Below are 25,451 nucleotides of genomic sequence, written 5' to 3'. Positions count from 1 at the left end.
AAAGTCAGGAATGGTGATGCCTCCTGAAGTTCTTTTATTGTATAGGGTTTTTTTGGCTCTCCTGGATCTTTTGTTTTTCCATATAAAGTTGATTATTATCCTTTCAAGGTCAGTGAAGAATTGTGGTGGGATTGTAATGGGGATTGCATTGAATCTGTAGATTGCTTTTGGTAAGATTGCCATTTTTACTATGTTAATCCTACCTAACCAAGAGCATGGGAGATCTTTCCATTTTCTGGTATCTTCTTTAATTTCCTTCTTTAGAGTCACAAAGTTCTTATTATATAGGTCTTTTACTTGTTTGGTAAGCATTACACCAAGACACTTTATGTTGCTTGTGGCTATTGTAAGGGTGAGGTTTCTCTGATTTATTTCTCCGCCTGTTTGTCATCTGAGAAAAGTAGGACTACTGATTTTTTTTATATTATCTTGAATCCTGCTAGTTTGCTGAAGGTGTTTATAAGCTGAAGGACTTCCATGGTAGTTTATTGGGTCGCTTATGTAAACTATCATATCATTTGCAAATACAGACAGTTTGACTTCTTCCTTTCCAATTTGGATTCCTTTGATGTCCTTTTGTTGTCTTAAAGCATTGGCTAGAACTTCTAGTATGATATTGAAGATATATGGAGAGAGAGGGAAGCCTTGTCTTATTCCTGATTTTAGAGGAACTGGCTTAAGTTTCTCTCCATTCAGTTTGATGTTGGCGGTTGGTTTGCTGTATATTGCTCTTATTATGTTTAGGTATGTTCCTGTTATCCCTGATCTCTGCAAGACCTTTATCATGAAAGGGTGTTGAATTTTGTCAAAGGCTTTTTCTGCATCTAGGGAGATAATCACATGGTTTTTCTTTTTCAGTTTGTTTATATGGTGGATCACGTTGATAGATTTTCATATGTTAAACCATCCCTGCATTCCAGGTAAGAAGCCTACTTGGTCATGGTGGATGATTTCTCTGATGTATTCTTGAATTCGGTTTGCCAGTATTTTATTGAGTATTTTTGCATTGATATTCATCAGGGATATTGGTCTGTAGTTTTCTTTCTTAGTTGTGTCTTTGTGAGGCTTGGGTACCAAGGTTATTGTGGCCTCATAAAAAGAGTTTGGCAATGAAACAATGAACCTTCTGTTTCTATTTTGTGGAACAGTTTGAGGAGTAGTGGTATTAGTTCTTCGTTGAATGTCTGGTAGAATTCCGCACTGAATCCATTTGACCCTGAGAGGGAGGAAAGGAAAACATGTGCGACCAGGAAGATTGAGCCTGGTTAGGAATAGAAGACATTAAAGAGAGAGAGAGAGAGAGAGAGAGAGAGAGAGAGAGAGAGAGAGAGAGAACATAAAAGAGGGAGCCAATATTGGTTTGAAGATAAAATTGAACACAAAGAAAGGTCTAGAGAACTATAAGACTGCTGCCAAATAACAATTTGAGCTTCCGTGGAAAGGCTACCATAAATGCCCTTCCCAGAGAGTGAGATCAACAACTAACTTCTCCATGGAGCCCTCAACTAATGCCTGTTGAAAACAGGATCAAACACCCATACATAAACACTGAGTCGAACTAGAACTCAGAAGCAGATGGAGCAGACAAGACCAGGCAGCAGGAACACATAGAGAGAGCTTACCTGAACAAGGAGGAGCTAACAGGCCACCAGACTGATAGCTGGGAAGCCAGCATGGGACTGACTCAGGCCCCCCTGAATATGGGTCTTAGCCAGAAGGACTGAGCAGTCTAAGGGACCTCAAACAGTGGAGCCAGGATGTATCCCTGGAGCACAAAAGGACTTTGCAAACACATCCCCCATGGAGGGATAAGTGCCTTAATCTAGAGACTGGAGAAAAGCCCTAGTCCCTACTTCACATGACCTGTCAGACCTACATGACCCCAAATGGATGGCATTCCCCTACATGTGGAATTGGGGCGGGGGGATGGGAGGGGAGGATGGTTAGAGTGCATGTGAGAGAGCAGAGAGGGTAAAAGGGAGGGAAGGAGGGAGGGAGGAAGGAAGGGATAGAGGGAGGGAGGGAGGGAGAGGGAACTGGGATGGAGATGTAAAATAATAAATTAAATTTAAAAAAAAATGCTTTGACTCCAAAATTTAAGTTCAAGGACAAGTTACTGGGGAAAAGGATTTCTATTTTTGTTTCCACAGAAAATGAAAAGATGTGGATTCCTTCCAGACTAATGTGGTTTGATCAAGCCAGACCACCTGAAACAGAGTACCAGGTGATCCTACATTCAAAACAGCTGGACAAAGCAGCCTGACAAACTACAGCCAGGATTTCTGAATCCTCTTCGAATCCCCCATGACAGCGCCCCTTACCAGCAGGAAGTAGTTTGGAAAGAACAACGCCCAAATTCCCAAATATTGTCTATAAATGTTTGTTTTCATTTAAATGGACTTGGTTATATAAAATAAATAAATAAATAAAAATAAATTTAAAAAATAATAATAATTACACCAAAATCTAATGCAATATTAGTTGCTGTACTGTATGCTCAAATGCAGACTATTGATATTAAATTTTTTCTATAAAGATTTAAAAAAAAAAAAGAATATCTATCCAGGACCTTTTGTTCTTGATTTTGTTGAATATGTTTCTGCACCTTTGTGAGGGGCTTCTTCACCTTCCTCTAAGCCTATTATTCTTTGGTTTGTCCTTTTCACGGTGTCCCACATTTCCTTTATGTTTTTTGTACAGATTTGTTGAAATTATGATTTTCTTTGGTCGATGAATCTATTTCCTCTAGTTTATCTTCATTGCCTGAAATTCTCTCTTCCATCTCTTGTATTTTTTGGTTATGTTTGTGTCTGTAGTTCCCGGTCATTTGCCCAGATTTTATATTTCCAGCATTCCTTCAGTTTGTGTTTTCTTTTTTGTCTCCATTTCAGTTTTCAAGTCTTGAATGTTTCCTTCACCTGTTTAATTATTTTGTCTTTGCTTTCCGTACTTTCTTTTAAAGATTTGTTCATTTCTTCCAATTTTTTGTTTGTTTTTTCTTCCACTTCATTAAGGGATTTCCTCACATCGTCTTTGAGGGCCTCTATCATTTTTATGAAGATTTTTTTAAAGTCAATCTTCTGTTTCATCTGCTTTGGGGTGTTCAGGTCTACTTGGTGTAGAGTCCCTAGATTCTGGTGGTGTCATGCTAGTCTTTCTGTTGTTAGGAGTTTTCATATATTGTTGTCTTCACATCGTTTCTTCTAGTAGGTGCAGGTGGGGTATCTCTTTCTCTCTATGGTACTCCCCTGGTTGCCTTAGGTAGGTCAGAAGTTCGATGTCTGTACTACAGCCAGTATTTTTTATTCTTCTTCTAATCCCCCATGACAGCGCCCCTTACCAGCAGGAAGTAGTTTGGAAAGAACAAGGCACAAATTCCCAAATATTGTCTATAAACGTTTGTTTTCATTTAAATGGACTTTGTTATATAAAATAAATTTTAAAAAAAAGAAGTTTGATGTCTGTAGCTCTGGGTGGTCCAAGCTCTCTTGGAGTTCTCTCCTTATGCACTGGCTTTAGCAAAGGCCAGGCTTCTTGGTCAAACATGCAGCAGGCAGGGATTCAGGATAGTCCCGCAGGAATCTAAAAAAAAATCTTTTTATTGTATTATTGCTGTTGTTTTCTTTATCATTGTAGTTAATATGTTATTTCTGAGTATTTTACTTTTGAACTTCAATAAGGCTATCGCTATTACATTAAGACATGAATGTTTATGTGTATCAAGAGTCTTAGTCTTTCATTTATCTGGCAAAAGATATCCATTTATAGGTAAAATTAGAAGATATTCAGATAGAGGAAGAATGATTGGGAAGAAATACCATTTTCTTCTGTAGTATAAAGATACATTTGTGCTTCATGCTGCAAAAAGGAATGTGAAGGCACACATTATGAAATACTCCCTTAGAGATGCTGCTACTAAATGTTTGTCTTTATTACGAGTTGTGTATCACCTAGAGCAGGTGCTATGGACAGGAGGAATACAAGTTTCAGTATTCATAGGAGTTAGCAAACTCATACACAGAGGTGGTGATCTGGGCAGAGTCCAGAAGATGATAGTGACAGAGGCGCCAATACTACCAATCTCAAAGATAAGACTGGCCACCTGAAAGGAACAGACTTTGGAATGACTGACTGCCTTTGAGCCTATTTCTTCTGAAGTGTCCTTCCTAGTTACCATACTATCCCTCCAGTGGCCTTTAATTTTGACCATTTCTGCTCATTACCTCTCATATTGCCACTTTCCTCACCCTCCCCACTTGGTCTTCCTGTTTCACCCACAACAATCCAATCATAACTATCTACGGTATTCCCCTTTCCTAATGAGAGCTATCTCAATTCCCCAGTCCTTTACTTTATACTTATCCTATGTGCTTCTAAGCACTGCAACTGGATTATCATTGACTTAACAGCTAATATGTAATAAATGGCAACACATAACGTATTTGCTTTCCTGCATCTGTATTACCTCACTCAGGATGATTTTTATAATTCTATGTATGTACCTGTGAATTTTATGATATCATTTTTAACAACTGAGTGGTTCATTGTGTAGATGTATGACCTATTTTTTATCCATTGATCTTTTGAAGAACATTATTGTTCCCCCAATTTCTGGATATTATGAACAGAGCAGCAATGAATATGGTTGAACAATTGTTTCTCTTATAAGATGAAGCATCTTTTGGGTAATTGTCCATAAGTAGTATAGCCACATGCCCCCATATAGTTTCATAAGCTCCAGTTGTGGAAGATACTGACTTTACTTTTCAGTGTGTGTGTGTTTTTTTTAATCTTTATGGAAATTCAATCATTCATAGCTATATGGATTATGTGTGCATTTTCAGTTTGATCTCATAGATCAATGTGTCAGTTTTTTGTGGCAGTACCATGCTGTTTCCATTGCCATAGCTATGTGTAATACACCTTGAAATCAGTGATAATGTTATCTCCAGCAGTTATTATGTTGATATATTATTTATGATTTATTAAATCTTGCCTGAGGAAAGCAAAGTCAGCACCAAGGTATAGAGCACAGGAGGTGAGGGCACACACCTTTAATCCCAGCAGCCAAAAGCTAGGAAGTGGTGTTATACATCTTTAATCCTAAGACTCAGTATTAAAAGGTAGATGGATTTCTGTGAATTTAAGTTCACCTAGATCTATATAAGATTGAATCAGTGTAAAAGAGAATTATAGCTTCCACCTTAATCCTAGGATTCATGAGAAGTATATAAGATGGAGCAGTGTTTCATTATGAGTCATTCATTCTCCAGCCATGTTGAGAATGGGAATGCCCCAGTCCTGTCAGAGGTAAGAGCTCCGTGGTAGCTTGGCTCCTTTCCTTCCCTAATCTTCAGGTTGAACCCCAATATCTGTGTCTGGATATTTTACATTTTGTGTTGCAAGTTCTCTTATCATTCAGATTTATTTTAGCTGTACTATGTGTTCGTGATTCTGTATGAAGTGGAAAGTTCTCTTTTTAAGAGAACATTTTTATTTAGAAATAATCATTTTATACATGAATCGCCCAGTTCCCTCTCCTTCCAATCCTACCCTACCCCCTACCAACCTCTCCCAACCCACCTTGCTCCCAATTCTCTAGGATAGTGAGGCCTTCCATGGGGGACCAGCAAAGAATCTTTAAGCTATATCATATGAAAAACCTTCCGTCTGAGAAGACTGAATTACCCTGAGATTTCCTATCATGTCTCCAGGAAGGACACTTCAGAAGAAATATGCTCAAAGGCAGTCAGTCATTCCAAAGTCTGTTCCTTTCAGGTGGCCAGTCTTATCTTTGAGATTGGTAGTGTTGGCGCCTCTGTCACTATCATCTTCTGGACTCTGTCTAGATCACCACCTCTGTGTATGAGTTTGCTAACTCCTATGAATACTGAAACTTGTATTCCTCCTGTCCATAGCACCTGCTCTAGGTGATACACAACTCGTAATAAAGACAAACATTTAGTAGCAGCATCTCTAAGGGAGTATTTCATAATGTGTGCCTTCACATTCCTTTTTGCAGCATGAAGCACAAATGTATCTTTATACTACAGAAGAAAATGGTATTTCTTCCCAATCATTCTTCCTCTATCTGAATATCTTCTAATTTTACCAATAAATGGATATCTTTTGCCAGATAAATGAAAGACTAAGACTCTTGATACACATAAACATTCATGTTTTAATGTAATACTGAAAGAATGCAAGAGATGGAAGTGAGAATCTCAGGCGCTAAAGATAAACTAGAGGAAATTAATTCATCGACCAAAGAAAATCTTAAATACAACAAATCCTTAACACAAAACATAAAGGAAATGTGAGACACCATGAAAATGCCAAACCTAAGAAAATAGGCCTAGAGGAAGGCGAAGAAGCCCAGCTCAAAGGTGCAGAAAACATATCCAACAAAATCATCGAGGAAAACTTTCCCCATCTGAAGAAGGACATGCCCATGAAAGTACAAGAAGCATAGAAAATACCAAATAGATTGGTCCAAAGAAAAAAGACTATTAGACACATAATAATCAAAACACCTAACATACAGTATAAAGAAAGAATATTAAGAGGAGTGAAGGAAAAAGGCCAGGTAACATATAAAGACAGACCTATCAAAATTACACCTGCCTTCTCCATGGAAACTCTCAAGACCAAAAGAGCCTGGATAGATGTTCTACAAGTACTAGAGTACACGGATGCCAACCCAGACTATTATATCCAGCAAAACTTTCAATCACTATAGATGGAAAAACAAGACATTGAATGACAAAGTCAGATTTCCACAGTAAGTATCCACAAATCTTCCCTACAGGAAGTTCTGGAAAGTAAACTCCAGCCCAAGGAACTAAAAACACTCACAAAGACATAGGCAATAGATAACCCCACTTCATCAGAACCCAAGTGTAAAGCAGGGCAAATATATTCACAATACCACCATCAACAAATCTAAAACAAACAAGCATTAAATATCAATGGTATTTACTTTCCCTCAACATTAATGGTCTTAACTCACCTATAAAAAGACACAGGCTATTCCCTACATGATGGGATGTTTCAGGCTCTGGAAAACTGCCAAACAACAGCACTTTCTTCAGGCTTCTCAATTTTGTATTCATTATGATTTTAAGGTGAGAAAGTAAAATTTTTTACTGAAAATTTTCTTGCAATATCACATTTGCAGAATTTTTCCTCAGAACAAAGTCTGGATTTTGTTTTCTAAGATTTGAATGTTATTCAAAGGCTTTCATACATTTCTCATGTACAGACTGATTCCCCAGTGTGGATGCTGTAGTGGTCCATAAATGTAGAGCTTGGATAAAGAATATGCCATATTACTTCAATAAAAAGTTTTGTCTTAAAAAAAAAAAAAAGACACAGGCTAACAGAATGGATACAAAGACAGAATCTATCCTTATGCTGCATAAAAGAAACACATCTAAGCTTCAAAGACAGACATTACCTCAGGGTAAAGGGTTGGAAAAAGATCTTCCAATAAAATGGACCCAAGAAGCAAGCAGGAGTGGCTATCCTAATATCTAACAAGTTAGCTTTCAAACAAAAATAAATCAAAAGAGATGAAGAAGGTCATTTCATATTCATCACAGGAGAACTCCATCAGCACAAAGTCTTAATTCTGAACATTTATACCCCAAATACAAAAGCACCCAAATGTATAAAAGAAAGGCTACTAAAACTCAAAGCTCACACTAAACCTCACACACTTATAGTGGAAGAATTCAACACCCCACTCTGTCTGCTAGACAGAACCACCAGTCAGAAACTTAACAAAGAACAAAAGAACTAACAGATGTCTCAATTGGGTTAAACAGACATCTATAGAACATTCCATCCAAACACAAAAGAATATACCTTCTTCCCTGCTCCACATGGAACCTTCTGTAAAATCGACCACATACTAGGCACCACAACAAACATCCACAGATACAAAAAAGTAGGAATATTCCCCTGTATCTTATCAGACCATCACGCTTTAAAGTTAGAATTCAACAACAACACAAATCTCAGAAACCATAGAAACTCATGGAAACTGAACAATGAGTAATTACACCATACTCGGGTCAAAGAAGATATAAAGAAAGAAATTAAGGACCTCCTAAAACTCAACGAGAATGAGGACACAACATACCTGAACTCATGGGACACCTTGAAAGCAGTGCTACCAGGGAAGTTCATCGCACTAAGTGCCCGTATGAAGAAAACAGAGGATAGTCACATTAAAGAATTAATAGCACAACTGAAAACCTTAGATCAAAAAGAAGCAAACTCACCCCAGAGGAGCAGAGGCCAGGACATAATCAATTTGTGGACTGAAATAAATGAAGTAGAGATCAGGAAAACAATACAAAAAATGAATGCAACAGAGAGTTGGTTTTTTGAGAAAAATCAACAAGATAGACAAACCTTTATCCAAACTAACCAAAAAGCAGAGAGAGAACATGCAAATTAACAAAATCAGAAATGAAAAGGGGACATAACAATGGACACAGAGGAAATCAAGACAAATTTCAGGTCATACTTTGAAAACCTGTACTCCACAAAATTTGAAAATTCAAAGGAAATGGACAAATTTCTGGATAACTATCATTGACCAAAATGAAATCAAGAATCGACAAACAACTTAAATACACCTACAACCCCTAACGAAATAGAAGCAGTCATCAAAAGCCTTCCAACCAAAAAAAAAAAAGAGCTTAGGGCCAAAAGGCTTCAATGCAGAATTCTACCAGAAATTCAAGGAAGAGCTAATACCAATACTCCTCAAATTGTTCCACCCAAAACAAACAGAAAGTTTTTATCAAATTCTTTTTCTCAAGCCACAATTACCTTGGTACTCAAGGCACAGAAAAACACAACTAAGAAAGAAAACTACAGACCAATATCTCTCATGAACACTGATGTAAAAATACTTGATAAAATACTGGCAAACTAAATTGAATACAAGAATATATCAGAGTAATCATCCACCATGACCAAGTAGGTTTCATCCCTGGGTTACAGGTAGGTTTAACATATAAAAATGTATAATGTGATCCACCATATACACAAACTGAAAAATAAAAAAACCACATGATCATCTCCCTAGATGCTGAAAAATTCTTTGACAGAATTCAACAAACTTTCATGATAAAGGTCTTGGAGAGATCAGGGATAACAGGAGCATACTGAAACATTTTAAGAAATATACAGTAAACAAACAGCCAACATCAAACTGAATGGAGTGAAGCAAAGGCAATTCCTCTAAAATCAGGAACAAAACAGGGCTGTCCCTTCTCTCCATATCTCTTCAATATTGTATTTGAAGTTCTAGTTAAAGCAAATAAGACAACAAAGGGAGATCAAGGAGATACAAATTGCAAAGGAAGAAGTCAAACTTTCATTATTTGCACATAATATGACAGTTTACATAAGCGACACAAAAACTCTACCATGGAACTCCTATAGCAAAGTAACAGCATACAAGATAAACTCAAAAAATCAGACGACAAAGGGGTTCAGGAAGAAATCAGAGAAACATCACCCTTTACAATAGCCACAAACAGCATAAGGTATCTTGGGGTAAAGCTTGCCAACAAGTGAAAGACCTATATAATAAGAACTTTGTGTCTTTAAAGAAAGAAATTAAAGAAGATACCAGAAAATGGAAAGATCTCCCATGCTCTTGGATAGGTAGAATAAACATAGTAAAAATGGCAAACTTGCCAAAAGCAATCTACAAATTCAATGCAATTCCCACTACAATCCTAGCACAATTCTTCACTGACCTTGAAAGGATAATAATCAACTTTATATGGAAAATCAAAAGACACATGATGGCCAAAACAACCCTATACAATAAAGGAACTTCAGAAGGCATCACCATCCCTGACTTTAAGCTCTACTACAGAGCTATAGTCCTGAAAACAGCATGGTACTGGCAGAAAAATAGACAAGTAGACAAATGGAATCGAATTGAAAATACTGATATTAACCCACACCCATTGGAACACCTGATTTTTGACAAAACAGCTAAAAGCATACAATGGGAGGATAAAGCTTCTTCAACAAATGGTGCTGGCACAAGTGGATAATGGTGGGTAGAAGACTGCGGATAGATGAATATCTATTGCCATGCACAAAACTCAAGTTGAAATGCATCAAAGACCTCAACATAAATCCTTCCACACTGAACCTCTAAGAAGAGAAAGTGAGAGGTTCCCTTGAACAAATTGGTACAATAGACTGCTTTCTGAACATAAATCCAGTAACACAGACACTGAGATTGAAAACTAAGGAATGGGACCTCCTCAAGCTGAGAAGCTTCTCTAAGGCAAAGACACAGATGACAAGAAGAAAAGGCAGCCCACAGACTGGGAAGAAATGTTCACCAGTCCTACATCTGACAGAGAGCTGATCTGCAAAATATAAAAAGAACTCAAGAAAATAGTCAACAAAATACCAAACAACCCTATTAAAACATGGGGTACAGAACTGAATAAAGAATACAAAATAGAAGAAATCTAAATGGCTGAAAGACATTTAAGAAAGTGCTCAACATCCTTAGCTATGAGGGAAATGCAAATCAAAAAAAAAAATTGTGATACTCTCTTACTACTGCCAGAATGGCTAAATCAGAAACAACAATGACAACTCATGCTGGAGAGGATGTAGAGAAAGGGGAACACTCCCCACTGCTTCTGGAAGTTCAAACTTGTACATCCATTTGGAGATCAGTATGGTGGTTCCTCAGGAAATTGTAATCAGTCTACCACTGATTCCAGCGATCCCCCTCCTATGCATAAACACAATGATCCACATGCATTCTACAAATACATCTGTTCAACTATGTTTATAGCAGCATTACCCTTAATAGCAAGAACCTGGAAGCAACATAGATGTCCCTCAACTGAAGAATGGACAGGGAAGATGTGGTACATTTACACAATGGAATACTACTCTGTGGGAAAAAACAATGGAATCTTGTAATTGACAGGCAAGTGGGAGAAACTTTAAGATACCATCCTGAATGAGGTAACCCAGTCACAAAAAGAAAAACATGGTATATACTCGCTCATATATATATTTTAGACATAGAGCCAAGGATCACATGCCTATAATTCACACTGCCAGAGAAATTGGATACAAGGATTCTAAGAGATTCATATAATGTCACTCACAGAAAGGGAAAGGGACAAGAACTCTTGAGAATATAGGGAGTGGGGACAGTGAGTGGAAAATGTACTAGGAGAAAGAGAAGGGGAGAAGAGAAAAGCATGTGAGACTAGGAAGATTGAGTAAGGGGAGGAACAGACAAGAGGAGAGAGAGAGACAGAGAGAGAGAGACAGAGAGAGAGAGAGACCATAAAAGAGGGTGCCAGTAGAGTTTTGATGAGAAAACTGAACCTAAAGAATTGTTCAGAGATCTACAAGACTGACCCCAACTAACAATTTGAGCAACAGTAGAAAGACTACCATAAATGCCCTTCCCTGATAATGACATCAACAAGTAACTTATCCACCATCATGAAGCCTTTATCTAGTACCTGTTGGAAACAGAAGCAAACACCCACAACTAAACACTGAGCTGAACTAGAATCCAGATGCAGAGAGGGAGGACAAGTCCAATCTAAAGAAACACATAGAGGCAGCTAACTGAACAATTTACAGGCAAGTAGATGGAAATTTGAAGAAACCATCCTAAATGATGTAACCCAGTCACAAAAAAGAGGAACATGGTATGTACTCGTTCGTATATGGATTTTAGACATAAAGCAAAGGGTCACCAGCGTGTAATTCTCACAGCCAGAGAAACTAGGATACAAGGAAGATTCTAAGAGATTCATATAAAGTCCCTCGCAGAAGTGGAAAGGGACAATATATTCAGAGCACATGGGGAGTGTGGGAGGCAGTGAATGGAGCAGGAACTAGTAGAAAGAGAAGGGGAGAAGGGGAAGCACGTGGGACCAGGAAGATTGAGTCAGGAGAGTAATAGATGAGAGAAAAGAGAGAGAGAGAGAGACCATAAAAGAGTTAGCCATTATAGGTTTGAAGAGAAAACTGAACATAGAGAAATGTCCAGAGACCTACAAGACTGACCCCAACTAACAATCTGAGCAATAGTGGAAATGCTACCATAAATGTCCTTCCCTGATGAGATCAATTACTAACTTATCCAACATCATAGAGCCCTCATCTAGTAGCTGAAGGAAACAGAAGCAAACACCCACAACTAAAAACTGAACTGAACTGGAATCCAGATGCAGAGAAGGAGGACAAGACCAGACTGCAAAAACACATAAAGACAGATGACCTGAACAAGGAGGAGCTAATAGGTCCCCAGACTGATATCTGGAAATCCAGTATTGGACTGAGAGACCCCTGAACATGGGTCTCAGCTAGAAGTCCTGAGCAGTCTAAGGGACCTCAGACAGTGGAACCAAGATTATCACTGGTGCACAAAAGGACTTTGGGAGCACATTTCCCATGGAGGGATACTCCCTTAACCTAGAGACAGGAGGGATGACCTGGTCCCTACTCCAAATGACTTAACAGATTTAGATGACCCTGCCTGTGGAGTGTGTGGGGGGTGTGAGTGAAGGATGGTTGGGGGCATAAAAGTGTGGGAAAGAGGGAAAGAGGAAGAGAGGGAGGGAGGAGGAACTGGGATCGACATGTAAAATAAATAAACAAACAAATAAATAAATAAATAAATAAATAAAGTTTAATCTAACACTAACAACAAAAAGGCCTGTGATGTTTTGGTAACATGTGTTACAAGAGAGACTAAGTACTTTATACCTAGTAAATTACCCTAAAATCCCCTCTGTGCCTATGTCTAGGAAGCCTTAGAGTTCCAGGCTAGAAATCCTCTCCTGAAGTGATTTCACTTAGGTACTTCCCTATTTCCTGGATTCCTGACAAGCTACAAAGTTTGCACATAACCATCTGAATTCATGCATTCTCTGACTTCTTTCCTGGAATAAGCTTCTTTGCCTCTGGCTTAAAAAGTGCCTTCTGATCCATCTTATACTCCTTCCCAGGATACAGACTCTGTAGCCTCTGGCTTGAAGGGGCCTTTCTGCTCTGCTCTCTGCTCTGCTGTTATACTTTCATTGCTCTCATGTAATTTCAGAACTTTCATTGTTTACATGGGCAGCACACCTGCACTCCTAGCAATATCCCCTTAGGCATGTTCTAGTACATTAGTCCAACCATGCTTAGAATCCTAGGGGAAAAAAAAAAAGAAATGACCCCTTTCATCACACTGAGGATCCACAATAAAGGAGCCATCTGCCCCTCTCTCCAAGTTTTCCAGAGAACAGATGCCTTTTTTATCCAGAGCTGTGTTTACAAGTTTAACACCTAAATATTAAGTCTATATTGTCTTTCCCTATACAAAAACAGTGTTGCTAACCAGGGAAACTTGACTTTGGCTAGTTCTTACTGGAATATAACTTTCTGTAACTTTAAGACCTCTTGAGGCTTGGAGGACTGGGTGGGGAATATACTTAAAAAAATACTTTCAGTTTTTCAATCCAAACGTGAATAAAGTATGCCTAAAATATAAAAAGAGACAGAAACTTTGAAAATTAACAATATGTAAGCAAGCATTTTCTTGTTTTTCTTTTTTAATTGATTTATTATTGTATATTTTCTTAGTATAATGTGTGGGAGAAAGAGACTGAATTCTAGGATTAGCCCATGCTGGCCTTCATTTCTAGCCTCCAAAGTGCAAAGATTACAGGCCTGAGCTACAACACTCAAAAAAAACACAGGTTTTCAAAGCAATTCCTGTCTAATATACCAACACCTTCTTTTCTAAACAACTAACTGAAATACAGGCATTTTTAACTTCCTCATTTGTTCTAACATTCACACACATACCCTTACCATTAGAACATTCTGAGTCAGAGTAGACAGACAAGCTCACTTGTGGTCTGACTGTCACAGAACTCAAATATCCAAACAGCTCATGTGCATTCTCTGTAACTGTAAGATGAAAATTCAGAAATTGACAGGCTGAGGTGTCATTGAGGATCTACTTCACTACTGTGATCAGCTTTGTACCCTCCCATGTCCCTGGCAACACTGATGTTAAGAATTAGTATCACCCCTGCCCATCCTTAGAATTGAAATGTGTGAAAGGAGGGAGGAAGCACCACATAACCGCCTCTCCCTCAGCCTTAAAACACCATGACAGAGAGGACAGGTGAGGTAGACACAGGACATTTCCTTCTGATAGAGTGTGACTAGGAAACCAGGGTTTCTCACTGAAGCTGGAGCTAACCAATTCTGGCTAATTTAGCTAGCTAGCTTGCACCTCACTGTCTCTGTCTCCTGAGTACTGGTGTCAGAGACTCCCATTGTGCCTGCATGGCATTTATGTTGGTTCTGGAGGTGTGTACTCTGGTCCTAATCCTTGCATAGTTAGCACTTTATCCACTGAGTCATTCCCCCATCACCTACCCAATTTTCTGACCTCTGATTCAAAGAGATGACTTTCTTTTCTCATCTAGCTCCCTCCTCCTCACAGCTACTAACAATATCTCTAGCATGTGTGCCTTTGTTGCTTTTTCTGCTAAATCACAAGAAAATTGGATTCTGAGTCTCTTTTTACAAGATTAGTTACTTATAAACTGGACTCTGCACTACTTTAGTGACACAACTAGTGGTATAAAGAGGAGTGACATGAAACTCCTCCCAGAAAGAACTTGGAGGCTTGCCCTGCTGAGAATAAATTCAGCCCCTGCCCTCAGCTAAAGCTTCCTGTCTGTAAGGTCACTGACAGACTGCAGCCTCGTCTCCTCCGGGAAAGATCACACTCTCCCTGCCTGTCTCTCTGGAGAAGAACCTGACCTCAATGAGACAAGTAAGTGGAAGAGTGGGTGGGAAGAGGTGTGGACAGATAAGTACAAATAGAATAGACAATGCACACTAGAAATTTATGGAAAAGTTAAGGTAGCTGTTAGAGATACAGTGATTATGACATGCTCACAACAGAAACATAATTTGGCACCAAATCTAAAGTTTGCATTGCCACTGAAAACATGAAATGACGCCAACCCTGACCAAATCAGACTTTACTGTCCCATCTTCAAGAGTTAGTGACAAGGAAGACTTTTTCTATAACCCCAGGATAAACAAAAATACTTGTCACTGTGCAGTCATACTCTTCAAGAAGAGTTTCCTGTTTTCTTATAAAGTTAAGTAGGACCTAAGACCTTTCCCTGTTGTAGCTGCATTGTCTTTTCAGACAAACACATTGCAATTTTGCAAGTGTCAAGGCAAGCTGAATTAAAGGGTGGTTACACAGTGCCCCTCGTTATACTTTAGCATACCATGTAAGAGAGAGAGGCCAATAGAAATTGAGGGAAATAACTTGAGATAGAAGGCGAAACAATAGCTTCTACTCCTCTTGTTAAGGCACAATAAAGCAGACCTACAGTGAAACCTAGCCATGTGGAGGAGGCTGAAGGGGGAACACTACCAAAAATTACTTCATCATTTTCAGAAAGCTTGTAAACACTAATGAGACAATGTAAATCCAAATTTCTAAATACTCTTAAAATTTTTACACTAGTAATGAATCTGAAATTATGGAAGAATAATAAAGACATATGATCAGCATAAAATAGCTTGATTATTTGTGTGACCAAATAAAATCAAGACCACATGTAAGAAGAGAAGTCTTTTTGAAAATTTATTGCAGACAATAAAAAAGGAACATTTGCAACAGGAAAACTAATCTAATTGTAAGGTCTATAATATAAACATCTCAAAAGCCATGGAGAAAGATATTTTCTTATGTTTTGAATATCGTGTTGTTATTGTGTGGGTGTTTGCATGACAGGGAAATCATACTTGGCACAGCACACAAGTGGAAGTCAGAGGACCCCTCTGTGGACTATCTTCTCTCCTTTGTCATTTATGTGGGCTCCAGGGATCAAATCAGGTTGTCAGGTTTATGTGGCAAATACTCTCTGAACCATATGGCTAGCCCTGACCAGGGTCTTTCTTATATGTGAGGAAGAACACAACTAGGAAAATCAATATGAGCCAATCAGCTACTTAGAGATGGCTTTCCCCGAACAGACCTAGGAGAGGGAAAGAAGAGTTAGTTAAAGTCTGTCTTTGGTAGAGGGTGAGATAAAGTTCAGGAGCTGCGATGCAGGGAAAACTTAAAGTTTTTGTTTATTATTTGGCTTTTTCCAAATAACCATGAGAAAATAATTACACTACTCTTTTCTGAGGCAATGAACTGGAATTTTAATGGGCTATGTCTGGTCTGACTTCAGTTTAAAGGGAGTAGAACACACACAGGTTTAATCTAACTCCTACATAATTCTTTATCTAATAGTCTATATTTTTAATTCACTTAGGAAGGAAGGTAATTCTGTCTAGAGTAAAATTTTACACTAAGAATCTTATCAAAGTGTGGGGCATTGGTGGCCCATGCCCTTAATGCCAACACTCGGGAGACAGAGGCAGGTGAATCTGTCTGACTTGGAGGCCAGCCTGGTATACAGAGCTAGTTCCAGGACAGGCTCCAAAAAAAAAAAAAAAAATGCAGAGAAACCCTGTCTCAAAAAACAAAACAAAACAAAACAACAACAAAAAGAATCTTACGAAACCTTTTAGGATGGAAGCCCCGGATACAATAGTCCCAATTACCTTGGCTTGGCATCCAGTTGAAGAAATGTATAGTGATAAAAATGACGCAGAGTATTTATTCTACTTGGCCATGCCGAGACAAACACATACAGGGGAACCAGTGATCCCTAAATATATCATCAGGGTATTGGCATGGGAAATTTAGATTCAAAGAGTTTTTTTCCCCAGTTCCCTCTTGCTCCCTCCCTCCTTCCCTCTCTGTCTCCCTCCCTCCCATGTCTCCTAACCACCCTCCCATCCCTTCACACCCCCCCCAATCCCCAGGGAGGGTGATGCCTTCCAGGAGGGGTCAAAAAATCTGTCAAGTCATTTGGAGTAGGGACTAGGCCCTCCCTCCTGCCTCTACATTAGAGAAGTATCCCTCCATGGGAGATGGGCTCCCAAAGTCATTTTGTGCACAAGGGATACATCCTGGTTCCACTGTTAGAGGCCCCTTAGACTGCCCAGGACTTCTAACTGAGACCCACGTTCAAGGGGTCTGAGTTGGTCCAATGCTGGTTTCCCAGCTATCAGTCTGGGGGTCCATGAGCTCCCCCTTGTTCAGGTCAGCTGTCTCTGTGGATTTCTGTAGCCTGGTCTTGTCTTCCCTCTCTGCATCTGGAAAGAGAGAGAAATGTATGCATAATTGAGCAATTGGTCTGGTTGTGGTTATATACATCATGGATCCATCAATGTCTCAGCTATTAGAAGAAAGTCAGTCCTGCAAGGTGATCCCATAATTGTTTAATTGTTCATCTAGTCACCTGACACAGAGAACAGAGCCCAGCCCCCATGAAAAAAGAAAAATCTCATCTAAGTGATAATTAGTTTATCCCTCTGACTTTTTCTCTTCTGGGAGTCATTGTCCCTCAAGAGGAAATGTTAAGGACAATAACTTACCTCTGTCTTCAGCCCCAGTACAGACATGCAATGTAGAAGACAGAGATGACAGGCATTCATCCTGCTTCAGAGACTATGGACAAAATTACAGAGTCGATGTTGTCTTTACAAGAGCTGTTTCTACATCCACCAGCGCCACCAACTGGGACACAAGTGTTCAACACATGAACCCATTAAGGACATTTCACATTCAAACATATAAAGGCATCTTGGCTACTTTCATCTTAGTAAAGATGAATAAAACTTCAATGCCATCTGTATGCAGATGTTTCTGTGAACTTGTTTTCAACTTCTTTGTGAAAATACCAAGGGATATGATTGCTTCATTCTATGATAAATGTGCAGTTTTGCAAAACCCAAACAGTCTTCATAAATGTTGTTAACCTGTTTGAATTCACATGACTTGCTCCACTTCCACTCAATGCAAGCACTGAGGATTGTCAGGAACACAGATGTTGTTCAATGTGATGATGGTAATTTTTCAGGATTGATTTCACTTGCATTTCAAAAATAACACATCATGTAAAAAAAAAAAAAAATGTTTCCTAAACTTGTAAGTAATCTGGAAATCGTTGTGGGAATAACTTGCTAAATAGCTTGACCCAGTCTTTAACTGTGCATATGAGAATTGCCTGCATACGTAGTACTGATGGATGCTTGAAGTAGGAGCAGGATTATTTTCTCCTTTCCTAGCCCTCCCCCCCCCCAGACTACTCAGCCCATCTGTGATCTTAGGACCCAGGGGAGAACAGAAGCCAGGCTATCCACGGCTGAGAGTACATAGGAGCAAATAAAATCTTGGATGTCTACTTCCAGGGTAGATTGTTTATTGGGCTAACAAGCCAGTTTATGTATAGCTTGAAGACAAAGAGACAGGCAAAATACACCCGATTTGCATTAATAAGTCATATTGAAGGTAAGCAAGCATTATCAAATACCACAGAATCCCTGTGCAGGGGGAAGTGTAAAGAGGAAGCAGAGGTGGTACATTCCTTAGTTTATCAGCTGACAGGCTGTCAGCAAAATAACATGCTAACACCAGGGTTCTTTGGGGGGGGGCAGGAAAAAAAGTTACTGTTTTTTTAAAATGACATGACCTTTTGTCCCTATGAAATGCATCCTGGTTTTCCAACCCAAGTCAGGAATGAACACCTGAATCCTACTGTAAACCTCTGAGAGATGTCCAGGTGCAGTCATCCTCCATGGACTCATTTGATTCTGGAATTCCACACAGGATCTTGTACAACTGGACTTATAGATGATTGTATGATGCCATGTGGGTGCTGGGAACTGAATGCAGGTGCTCTGCAAGAACAGCAAGTGCTCTTCAGAGATTAAGAGCATTTTTTGTGCCTCCACACAGTTTTATTTCCACTTTTACATCATGCAAATTTTATATTCATAGATAAATTATCTCATTTATCTATATAAAATCTTGACCCAAATAAGCAAAGAATATAAGTTTTTTTTCTTTGATGGGCTCATTCTATTGAATATGATAATTTCCTTCTTTATTCATTTTCAGAAAACATTATTTTATTCTTTATGACTGAATAAAATCATACTGTGTGTAGATGTCATATTTTTATTATCCATAAAATTTTTGTGAATAAGATGTATCTTCTTGATTTCATTCTCTTCAAGTTTATTACTAGTATTTGGAAAGTTACTGGTGTTTTTAATATGCATATAGTCCTGTAATATGCTAAAAGTATTTGTCAATTCTAAAAGTTTGGGGGTTTTTTTGGTTATTTTTTTGGGGGGTGGGAGGATTTAGAGTATATTAAGTACAGGATCATATCACATGTAGATAAAAATAAACAAGGATTCCTTCCTTTCTTTTTGTACATTTTATTAATTTCTCTTGCCTTAATACTCTAGCTAAGATTTCAAGGACTACATTGATAAACAGGTAGAAAAATGGACACACTGGTCTCAATATAGACTTTACAGTAAATACTATTATTTTGTCCTCTTTTACCATAATGTTGGCTGTATATTTCTCAGATGTGGCCTTTTATATGTTCGAGTATGTCTCAAATTTTCCACCTATATTCTCCATAAGCTTTGATATCGAATAATTTTTTGAATGAATTATTGATATTTATTGATAATTACTGATATTCAACTTCCTTATTCTTTGTATTTCCTCACTAAAATCCTGCTTCATATCCTGTATCGATATCATTCTTCAAATTATCTGATTCCATTTCCTTATAATTTAATTAATCATGTCCTCTTTGACTTTATTGCACGTTATTATACTCACTCTTTGGAACTTTTGATTAAGTTTTCTTCCAATCAACTCTAATTACTTTCTATTGCTCTTAAATTGGAAATTTTTTTTTTAGTCTGTGTCTTTTTATAAGCGAGTTGAGACCATTAATATTAAGGGATATTAATGACCATTTATTGTTAATTCTTCCTTGTATTGGATTTTCTGTTGTTGGTGGTATTGTGTGTGGATCCCCCCCATTTTTCTTTTGGCTGTTGGTATAGTGGGATTATCTATTGCCTACATTTTTTTTGTGGGTGTAGTTAATTCCCTGGGATTGGAGTTTTCCTTTCAGAACTTTTTTTTTCCTCTCTTTCTTTTTTTTTTAAAAATTTTTTTTTTTTTTTTAAATAACAATATATTAATAAAAAAAATTTTTTAATTATTTTTTTGTTTTTGGGGGGGTGGTTTTTTTCAATCTTTTTTTGTTTGTGGGGGGGGGGCCTCTGGGGGGGGGGGAAGGGGGTGAGGTCAGGGGGGTTGGGTTTTGGGGGGTTTTTTGGCGGGCTTTTTTGTTTGTGGGGTGGGCTTGTGCTCTTTTTCAGGCGGTCTGGCGTGATCAAACCACATTAGTCTGGAAGGAATCGAGATCTTTTCATTTTCTGTGGAAACAAAAATAGAAATCCTTTTCCCCAATAACTTGTCCTTGAACTTAAATTTTGGAGTCAAAGCATTTTTTTAATTTAATTTATTATTTTACATGTCGATCCCAGTTCACTCTCCCTCCCTCCTTCCCTCCCTTTTACCCTCTCTGCCCTCTCATATGCACTCTAAACACCCTCCCCTCCCATCCCCCCACCCCAATTCCATATGTAGGGGAATGCCATCCAGTTGGGGTCATGTAGATCTGACAGGTCATGTGAAGTAGGGACTAGGGCTTCTCTCCTGTCTCTAGATTAAGGCAGTTATCTCTCCATGGGAAATGTGTTCGCAAAGACCTTTTGTGTACCAGGGATACATCCTGGTTCCACTGTCTGAGGTCTCTTAGAATGCTCAGTCCTTCTGGCTGAGACCCATATTCAGGGGGGCCTGAGTCAGTCCCATGCTGGCTTCCCAGCTATCAGTCTAGTGGCCATTAGCATCTTCTTGATCAGGTAAGCTGTCTCTATGTGTTTCTGCCGCCTGATCTTGTCTTCTCCATCTGCATCTGGGTTCTAGTTCGACTCAGTGTTTATGTATGGGTGTTTGATCCTGTTTTCAACAGGCATTAGTTGAGGGCTCCATGGAGAAGTTAGTTGTTGATCTCACTCTCCGGGAAGGGCATTTATGATAGCCTTTCCACATAAGCTGAACTTGTTAGTTGGGAGCAGTCTTATAGTTCTCTCGACCTTTCTTTGTGTTCAATTTTATCTTCAAACCAGTATTGGCTCCCTCTTTTATGTTCTCTCTCTCTGTCTCTGTCTCTGTCTCTGTCTCTGTCTCTCTCTCTCTCTCTCTCTCTCTCTCTCTCTCTCTCTCTCTCTCTCTCTCTCTCTCTCTTTCTCTCTCTTTCCTATCTTCTATTCCTAACCAGGCTCAATCTTCCTGGTCGCACATGTTTTCCTTTCCTCCCCCTCATTTTTTCCTACTTCTCTCTCCATTCGCTGTCCTCCCCCACTTCACCTGAGCTCTGGGGGACTTGCCCCTTCCCAGTTCTGTGAGTTACTTTATATGAATCTCTTAGAATACACCTTGTATCCTAGTTCATCTGGTGATGTGAATTATAGGCTGGTGATCATTTGATCTAGGTTATCATTTGATCTAGGTTGACTGGGTTACCTCATTCAGGATGGTTTCTTCAAGTGCCATCCACTTGCCTGCGAATTTCAAGATACCATTATTTTTTTCTGCAGAGTAGTATTCCATTGTGTAGATGTGCCACATCTTCATTAACCATTCTTCAATTGAGGGGCATCTAGGTTGCTTACAGTTTCTTGCTATTACAAATAGTGCTGCTATGAACATAGTTGAACAGATGTCTTTGTTGCATGGATGTGAATTTTTTGGGTATATGCCTAAGAGGGGGATTTCTGGGTCCTGTGGTAAACTAATTCCCATTTTCCTGAGGAACTGCCATACTGATCTCCAAAATGTCTGTATGAGTTTGCACTCCCACCAGCAGTGGAGGAGTGTTCCACTTTCTTCACATCCTCTCCAACATAAGTCATCACTGGTGTTTCTAATTTTAGCCATTCTGGCAGGGGTAAGATGGTATCTCAAAGTTGTTTTCATTTGCATTTCACTGATAGCTAAGGATGTGGAGTATTTTCAGCCTTTTTGATTTCTCCATTGAGAATTCTTTCTTCAGTTCTGTACCCCACTTTTAATAGGGTTATTTGGTGTTTTGTTGACTAGTTTGAGTTCTTTGTATATTTTGGAGATCAGCCCTTTGTCGGATATAGGATTGGTGAAAATCGTTTCCCAGTCTGTGGGCTGCCGTTTGGTCTTGTTGACTGTGTCCTTTGCCTTACAGAAGCTTCTAAGTTTGAAGAGGTCCCATTTATTAATTGTTTCTTTCAGTGTCTGTGCCCCTGGAGTTATATTCAAGAAGCAGTCTCCTATACCAATTTGTTCAAGGGTACCTCCTACTTTCTCTTCTAAGAGGTTCAATGTGGCTGGATTGATGTTGAGGTCTTTGATCCATTTGGACTTGAGTTTTGTGCATGGCGACAGACATGGGTCTATCTGCAGTCTTCTACACACCCTCATCCAATTGTGCCAGCACCATTTGTTGAAGATGCTGTCCTCGCCCCATTGTATAATGTTAGCTGTTTTGTCGAAAATCAGGTGTTGATAGGTGCGTGGATTAATATCAGGATTTTCAACTCGATTCCATTGGTCTACCTGTCTATTTTTATGCCAATACCAGGTTGTTTTCAGAACTATAGCTCTGTAGTAGAGCTTAAAGTCAGGAATGGTGAAGCCTCCTGAAGTTCTTGTATTGTATAGGGTTGTTTTGGCTATCCTGGATCTTTTGTTTTTCCATATAAAGTTGATTATTATCCTTTCAAGGTCAGTCAAGAATTGTGGTGGGATTTTAATGGGGATTGCATTGAATCTGTAGATTGCTTTTGGTAAGATTGCCATTTTTACTATGTTAATCCTACCTAACCAAGAGCATGGGAGATCTTTCCATTTTCTGGTATCTTCTTTAATTTCTTTCTTTAGAGTCACAAAATTCTTATTATATAGGTCTTTTACTTGTTTGGTAAGCGTTACACCAAGATACTTTATGTTGCTTGTGGCTATTGTAAAGGGTGATGTTTCTCTGATTTCTTTCTCTGCCTCTTTGTCGTCTGAAAAAAGTAGGGCTACTGATTTCTTTGAGTTTATCATGTATCCTGCTAGTTTGCTGAAGGTGTTTATCAGCTGTAGGAATTCCCTGGTAGAGTTTATTGAGTCGCTTATGTAAACTATCATATCATCTGCAAATAGAGACAGTTTGACTTCTTCCTTTCCAATTTGGATCCCCTTGATCTCCTTTTGTTGTCTTATAGCATTAGCTAGAACTTCTAGTATGATATTGAAGATATATGGAGAGAGAGGACAGCCTTGTCTTTTTCCTGATTTTAGAGGAACTGGCTTAAGTTTCTCTCCATTCAGTTTGATGTTGGCAGTTGGTTTGCTGTATATTGCCCTTATTATGTTTAGGTATGTTCCTGTTATCCCTGACCTCTCCAAGACCTTTATCATGAAAGGGTGTTGAATTTTGTCAAAGGCTTTTTCCGCATCTAGGGAGATAATCATATGGTTTTTCTTTTTCTGTTTGTTTATATGGTGGATCACGTTGATAGATTTTCGTATGTTAAACCATCCCTGCATGCCAGGTATGAAGCCTACTTGGTCATGGTGGATGATTTCTCTGATGTATTCTTGAATTCGGTTTGCCAGTATTTTATTGAGTATTTTTGCATCGATGTTCATCAGGGATATTGGTGTGTAGTTTTCTTTCTTAGTTGTGTCTTTGTGAGGTTTGGGTACCAAAGTTATTGTGGCCTCATAAAAAGAGTTTGGCAATGAACCTTCTGTTTCTATCTTGTGGAACAGTTTGAGGAGTAGTGGTATTAGTTCTTCCTTGAATGTCTGGTAGAATTCTGCACTGAATCCATCTGGCCCTGGGCTTTTTTTGGTTGGAAGGCTTTTGATGACTGCTTCTATTTCATTGTGGGTTATAGGTCTATTTAAGTTGTTTGTCTGTTCTTGATTTAATTTTGGTAAGTGATAGTTATACAGAAACTTGTCCATTTCCTTTGAATTTTCAATTTTTGTGGAATACAGGTTTTCAAAGTATGACCTGAAAATTGTCTGGATTTCCTCTGTGTCTGTTGTTATGTTCCCCAATTTCGTTTCTGATTTTGTTAATTTGCATGTTCTGTCTCTGCTTTTTTGTTAATTTGGATAAAGGTTTGTCTATCTTGTTGATTTTCTCAAAAAACCAACTCTTTGTTGCATTGATTTTTTTGTATTGTTTTCCTGGTTTCTATTTTGTTGATTTCAGCCCTCAAGTTGATTATTTCCTGGCGGCTACTCCTGCGGGGTGAATTCGCTTATCTCTGTTCTAAGGTTTTCAGTTGGGCTGTTAATTCTCTTATGTGACTATCCTCTGTTTTCTTCATATGGGCACTTAGTGCAATGAACTTCCTTCGTAGCACTGCTTTCAAGGTGTCCCATAAGTTCGGGTATGTTGTATCCTCATTCTCGTTGAATATTAGAAAGTCTTTAATTTCTTTCTTTATTTCTTCTTTGACCCAGGAGTGGTGCAATTGCACATTGTTAAGTTTCCATGAGTTTGCAGGTTTTCTGCTATTTGTGTTGTTGTTGAATTCCAATTTTAAAGCATGGTGGTCCGATAAGATACAGGGGACTATTCCTATTCTCTTGTATCTGTTGAGGTTTGTTATGTCACCTAGTATGTGGTCGATTTTAGAGAAGGTTCCATGTGGAGCAGAGAAGAAGGTATATTCTTTTGTCTTTGGATGGAATGTTCTATAGATGTCTGTTAACCCCAGTTGAGACATAACTTCTGTTAATTCTTTTGTTTCTTTGTTGAGTTTCTGATTTGTGGTCCTGTCTAGTGTTGAGAGTGGTGTATTGAAGTCTCCCAGTATAAGTGTGTGAGGTTTTATATGAGCTTTGAGTTTTAGTAGTGTTTCTTTTACGAATGTGGGTGACTTTGTATTAGGGGCATAGATGTTCAGAACTGAGACTTTGTGTTGATGGATTTCTCCTGCGATGAATATGAAATGACCATCTTCATCTCTTTTGACTAATTTTGGTTTGAAGTCTAACTTGTTAGATATTAGGATAGCTACGCCTGCTTGCTTCTTATTTCCATTTGATTCGAAAATCTTTTCCCAATCCTTTACCCTGAGGTAATGTCTATCTTTGAAGCTAAGATGTGTTTCTTGTATGCAGCAGAAGGATGGATTCTGTCTTCGTATCCATTCTGTTAGCCTGTATCTTTTTATAGGTGAGTTAAGACCATTAATGTTGAGGGTGAGTAAGGACCATTGATTGTTGATGCTTGTTTGATTTAGGTTTGATGTTGGCAGTGGTACTGTGAATATATTAGTTCTGCTTCACCCTTGGTTTCTGGTGTAGTTGGATTATCTGTTGCCAAATAAATTTTTTTTTTGTAACTACCCCCCCTCCT

General features: G+C 38.6%; 1 protein-coding gene across 2 annotated transcripts in view; it reads left to right on the top strand.

Moving 5' to 3' along the window:
- The window catches only part of LOC127228111 (interferon-induced very large GTPase 1-like), a 122,032-nt gene that overhangs the window by 83,136 nt on the left and 13,445 nt on the right, over positions 1 to 25,451 (top strand). The window contains exon 1 of one of the 2 annotated variants that reach the window (XM_051192568.1): positions 14,792 to 14,863. The exons of the other annotated variant lie outside the window; for it this stretch is intronic. The gene's annotated coding sequence lies outside the window, so the exon portion shown is untranslated. Of the gene's footprint in view, positions 1 to 14,791; positions 14,864 to 25,451 lie in introns of those variants that run through there. 2 annotated transcript variants of the gene reach the window in all.

This window comes from Phodopus roborovskii, unplaced genomic scaffold (assembly GCF_943737965.1).
Source record: "Phodopus roborovskii unplaced genomic scaffold, PHOROB, whole genome shotgun sequence".
Taxonomy (NCBI): Eukaryota; Metazoa; Chordata; class Mammalia; order Rodentia; family Cricetidae; genus Phodopus; species Phodopus roborovskii.
Note: the sequence above shows the minus strand (reverse complement) of the source record. Positions and strands in the feature narration are given on the sequence as shown.